Source organism: Lolium rigidum, chromosome 7 (assembly GCF_022539505.1).
Source record: "Lolium rigidum isolate FL_2022 chromosome 7, APGP_CSIRO_Lrig_0.1, whole genome shotgun sequence".
Lineage (NCBI taxonomy): Eukaryota > Viridiplantae > Streptophyta > Magnoliopsida > Poales > Poaceae > Lolium > Lolium rigidum.
In genome coordinates this window covers 350,069,368-350,075,367 of record NC_061514.1, presented here as the reverse complement: position 1 = coordinate 350,075,367, position 6,000 = coordinate 350,069,368, and positions in this window count along the sequence as shown.

Here is a 6,000-nt window from a genome sequence, read left to right as displayed (position 1 = left end):
TATATATGCCGCTTGGTTTACCTGTCCATGTTTCAGTTTGTGTGCAGCTGGATGTTGCAACTTGCAATGTCACTTGGACTGCAACCTGGGAAATATTATGTCACTAGATGATGTAGGTTCATCACTTGTTCCATGTTCTGTGAGTTGGAACTACTATTGAGTTTTAATTTGTTTTGCCTTGTGTACAATCTGTTAGCCATTTTGGGGCATTGTACAGCATCAGTCCATTATCCTCAAATTTTGCTCTTTGCCCCCATGTGATTAATCGATGCAGCCACGTTCTCTGAATTTCGCTGGCTCTATCTTTTTTGATTGATTTCCACATGCTGTGGTGCCTCATCCTTCGCATGGCATATCGTCTCTTGGTGCGCATAAAACACAAATCCGGAACCCGAAAACCTGAGCACTATGTTGAGTAGGAATTGTAGGTACCCGAATGTTAAGTTCATGGCCCTGACCCCTAATTTAGTTTACCCGTTGACTATTGACTCTGTGCTCACCCTCTTGGTGAAACCATACTCGCCGATTACATCTGAGATCTAGAACTTACTAGAAGGATCTCTTGCGCAGCAAACTCGCCGATTACATCTGAGATCTGAAACTTACTAGAAGGACCTCTTGAGCCTTGCTGCGCGTGTTTTCCACATGATGGTTTGCAACTTTTTTTTTGGCTCCATGTCACGGGGCAATTTCTTATTTAGTCAAATGCAACAAAGAAAATGCATTTTAAGACATGAAAAAAAATGAATTTACATCTATCTATGAGTGGAAGCCTTTAACCTAGAGCAACAGAAAGCAAGAAACTCTTATGGCTCAAATAGTTTAATCCATCAATTACTCTAAGGGCCTCATTCCTTGGTCGCATCACTTTCTTGCATCGGGCGAGATTTTCTCCCCAGTACCATCTTTAATTTGACCAAGTTCATATACTCAAATAACAGTTTGTTTGGTTCCTAACAAAGTTTTTTTCAGCCCGATTGTGCGTCTTGTTTGGTTGCAACTAAACTGCAATATGTGTGTCAACTATGCAATTGGGCTGATTGGTAATTTACAGGACCTAGTTCTAGTCACCACTTTGACATTACCCCTCATCAGTTCGAGCAAAGAGACACCTTACAGCGAATCAAACTAACAAGCATGACTAATATAACGTCTTCAGTCCTAGCTACTTCCAAATAGCAGTGTAACACAACAAGTTAAGTCCTAGCTAAGCACGAATGGTAGTTTAGAGCGCACAAATAGTCGAGTCATACACATTACTAGGAGTAGTTCATAGCACAACCCACATCACAAAAATGTTTCTCTTCTTTTTTCAGATTCTGGTATGGCCTCTGTCAGCCCATATAGCGTCCGCCCACTCCTGCCTCTTGTTCTTCCAGGTCGTGGTATCGGTGGCAACAACACCATGGCCAACATCAACTTCGTCAGGCTGGACCTCATCCTCGTCCGGGAAGAACGAATCAACACCCCCAGCCTAAGATCCAGTTATGCAGAATGCAACAAGCCAGCACAAGCTTAACCGAGGTGGAGAAGGTGTGGAAAGGATTCTGGACAAGGATCTTAAATCTGTTCTTCAGAGCTGCAAATGCCCTCTTGACGGTGACCCTGAGGCTAGAGTGTCTGAGATTGAAGAGTTCCTTGGCGTTCTTGGGTAGAACCTTGCAAAGAACTCATTGAGGTGATACCTTGAGAAAACCAGCGCAACAAGCATAGCCTGGATCAACAAGGTAGAACTTACCCTTAGGGACCTTGAGGCCATCTGCTCTCTCCAAGCTATCAACCAGAATGGTAGCATCATGGGCTGATCCTTCCCACCCAGCAAGCACATATGTGAACTTCATATCGAAGTGCACAACGGCAAACACATTCTGGCTGGTGTAGTGCTTTCTCCACTGTAAGCAAGAGAATGGCTTCTTGGCACTTTCGTTGTGATATGAGTCCCATCAATGGCCCCAACACAATCCTGACATGAACATGAACAAATGCTAAGGCATTTGTGTTGTATTGGTCGTCAAGAGAACAAGGTTCACCATCAAAAAAGATGCACAAATGTGTAAATCAGTTGTACAAAATGTTGCTCACCTTGAAATATGGATACCAACGGTGACTTTCAGCGATCTTGGTGGGAGTGCTGGAAGATGCAGGCTTGATCATCTCACCCCTTAGTTCTCCAGTAGCATAGAGGACTGCCTCGAAGTACCTAGAAGATATCTCAGTCAATATCCTCCATGTGCTATGGATGACTCGGAATCGTTGGTTGTGCCGAATAACATGAAGGAACATAACCACTTGCTCTTCGATACGGGTGTGGATGTTGTCCCTGAGCAACTGCCTACCTCTTAATGTGTTCACGAGTTGGTTGAAGGCAACTTTTTTCATCCTCAACATGTTCACAGATTCCACATCACCATTGTTGTAGATGATGTTCGGGTTGTTCATCCTCTCTTCGTCGCGGACAAACATTGGTGCATATGTCACGCTGGGCGTAATGTGGCGACGGATGGCTCTCGCGTGCATACAAAACACCCATGGCTAAATCACAACTACTAGGGCACCCGCTTGAACAAATAGCTTCTGCAGTTCGGCCTACGCATTGATGTGGCAAAATGAGGAACTAAATACGCACAAATCTAGGCTAAATAGGCTAAATACGCATTTTGATGCGGTGAAGAAGGGGCTTTCGAATGTCGGTCGTGGCGGAGAAAACATCAACGTTATTAACGGTGGTCGTCGATGGCATGCTCCATGTTGTTCACGTTCCTGTCGTCGTGAGACCAACCTGAGGGTAAAGAGAGGGTGCATTAGAGAGAGGAAAGAAGGGTGCATCGAGGGAAGCATAAGGGAGGGAAAACGGTGGACGGAGGCGACATCAACCCCCACCTCTTCTTCCCAGATGTCGAGGACGGGCTCGAGAATTGGAGGAGCACAGAGCTCCTCTGGCTCTGAGTGGTGGAAAGGAGGAGTGTGTGAGGTGGGATGGCGAAGTGGAGAGGCACGAGAGGAGTTGTGGCCTTTTATAAAGAGTGTGAGCCGCTGCACGGTGAACTGGGTGTGTGCAAGGGTGAGAAGGAGAGCGGCGGCACGCGACTGGCTCAGAGGGGTGGCGCTACCGCGAGTCCAGGCCGCATCACACGTTTTGGAGCGAAGCTGCTGTCTGTGGCGCTTGGAGCGAATGGGAATAGAGAGGTCACGCCGGTCTGCCAGGTGCTCGAGTAAATGTCCGCGGAAACGGCGTGGACTAGGGCATGCATGCCAGGGCGTGGTAAGGGTTCTTAGTTCGTGTGCGTGTGCGTTGTACATGTCCGCACCACCATACCAGGTCGAAGGGGACATGGAGGGAGCGTGGTGTCGCGGGCGTGGCCGTGTCCACTATGGCGTGCTTGACCGACATAGGGGTTGTCCGGGTAGAGCAGTGAGGTGGAGTGAGAGAGGACATGTCCAGGAAGGAGAGAGGAGTCCTGGGGGTCAGTTTCCACCATTGGTTGTTGTGCAGTGCAGAGAGGGAGGAGGTAGAGAGTTGCGTCTCCCCATCGGTTCCCAAGGCAAGAGAGAGAGAGAGTCTAGGGCTGTAGAGGGGACATGCATGGAAAGTAGGGGTGCAGGTGGGCTTCTACTTCATTTTTTTTCACTGGCCAGACCAAGCATGTGATAGAGGGAGAGAGAGATTGGTATGGGGTGCCCTCATGCCAAGGTTGGCATGGACATCCTCCTCTTCCTCCAAGCACAAAAGGAAAAATATGAACAGTGATTCTATAGTGGTATTGACTAGAGAGGGGTGAGTGTGCTGGAGGGTCAAGTGGTGGGGTGGTTGAAAGTGCATAGAGCCCCCATGTGTGTTTTTGGTAATTAATGACAATCCCTATGGACTAATGGTTGCATTGAGTTATATGTGTAGGAGTTGTCCATAGGGAAATGCTTGAACGATTAGTTGGCGTCAAGGTTGCAATTCGAAGAAATGAGTGGAGTATGGGGGAGCAATCCGCAAGATCTCACCCTCATCAAGCAAACACAATCAAGAAGGGCGTTTCATCTTGTTGCGGTCAAGATCATCATCATCGAGCTCAAATGGAAGGCAAGGTTAAGGTTTTCTCTTGATAGGGTTTCATCTTACCGGTTGCGTGGTTTAGTTGGGAGACCGGTTTATAGGCTTAGTGTCGTTCTATCAAGGGGCTCTCGAGTAAGTAACTCGATCGTATGATTCGGAGTGCGGTCAAACCTTTGCATCCTTGCATCATATCTCTTGGTTGTTATTTGGATCTTATCCATGTGGTGTATTAGAGCTTGTGGTTACTACCATGACAAGCTCTAGTTTGTCAAAAACGGATTTCGCATATATCATTTGTTGCGTTTTCGTTTTTGGAGTTTTTCTTGGTTCTCCGGGTTTTGAGGGTTCACTCTAAAAATTATAGAAAATCATCCCTCGCTAGTTTTTCTTAGGGATAGCTCTTGTCGACCTCTTTCCAACAAAATTGGTTTCATCCCATTTAAATTTTCCAATCTCAAGTTATTTGCGTTTTAAGTTTGAGTTTAAAAGAGAAAAAAAGGAGAAAACGTTTTTTTCTGCCGGTACTACCGCCCGCGCTATTGGGCTTACTACCGCCCACCTAGCCTAGCTCCCAGTAACCCCCTAGCCTCCTAAATTCGTTTACCGGTACCTACACAGGTACCAGGCCCGGTGGTACCGGCCGGCCCAGGCCGGTGATACCGGACCAGCCCACTCCCGCGCCCCCACTCCTGCTCGCCCGCACGCTGTGGCCACCCCGATCGCTGGCTTGCCACCCTGGGCCACGCCCTCGTGCGCCTCCACTCCCGCTCGCCCGCGTGCCTGCCATCTCGCTCGCCACGCTGGCCCCGCACGAGGCGCACGCAGCTCTCGCGGCGGTTTTGATCGCTCGCAGCACCGCCCGCGTGCGTTGTCCCCAGCGCTCGACACGAGTCCCCGCGGCCCACTGGGTTCTATCTTGCTCCAACGGGCTAAAAAAACAAGGATCTTTTTAAGCCTTTTTTTCTTGCTCTCTCTGGCTAAGCTTCTTCTTCCCCACTCAGCTCTCTCACTCTTGAGCTCTCCTCCATTGTTGATTTCTTAAGATCTTGCTATCTTTCTCCCCCTCCAATGCTTCTTGCATCATTTTGAGAGAAAGATAGGTGAGATCTAGATCTACATTTTGACCAAACAAAATCTCCTCTTTATGGGGAATTTCTTGGGATCTAGATCTTGGAGAATTTAGTGTTCTTCTTATTTTGTTCTTCCTCTCTTATTCCCCCAATAGCTTTAGTAGTTTTGTTGGAATTTGAGAGTGAAGGATTTGGGCATATTTGTGGTGTTCTTTCCATTGTATTTGGTGCATCGATTTGACTCCTCCGCGGTGATACGTCATACGTGGAGGTGAAAGTTCGTGAGAAATTCACTTCGGGAGCTTGTTCCTCTTGGGTCTTTGGACCCTAGACGGCTTAGTGGTGTTTGTGGTGTTCTTGGGGACTCCAATTAAGTTGTGGAGATTCTTCAAGGGCAAGGCCTTTGTGACGATTTATTGGGAGCCTCCAATTAAGTTGTGGAGATAGCCCCAAGCTTTGTGCGGGTTCGGTGACCACCCTAAGGTTCCATAGTGGATCGAGGACATCCCTTTTGGTGGGAATTCTCGAGGAGAATACGGTGGCCCTCGTGCATTTGGAGTGACTTTTCCTCCACACCGCTCCAATGGAGAGTAGCACTCGCAAGAGTGTGAACTTCGGGATACATCGTTGTCTCCGCGTCACTTCGATTATTCCTATACCCGAGCCATATTCGTAAAAGTTTTAAACCGCCTATTCACCTCCCTCTAGGCGGCATCCGTGTCCTTTCAGTGGATGATCCTATTAATTAGGGTGAGATAGAGGAGGAAAAGAGATGGTACATGGCACCAAGACTTGAGCAAAATGGCCGGCCACAAGATGCCCATGTTGATCCAATGATCATTTAGGTTAACAAGAGGTGGTTCTGGTGGTTCTAGTTAAGAAAGA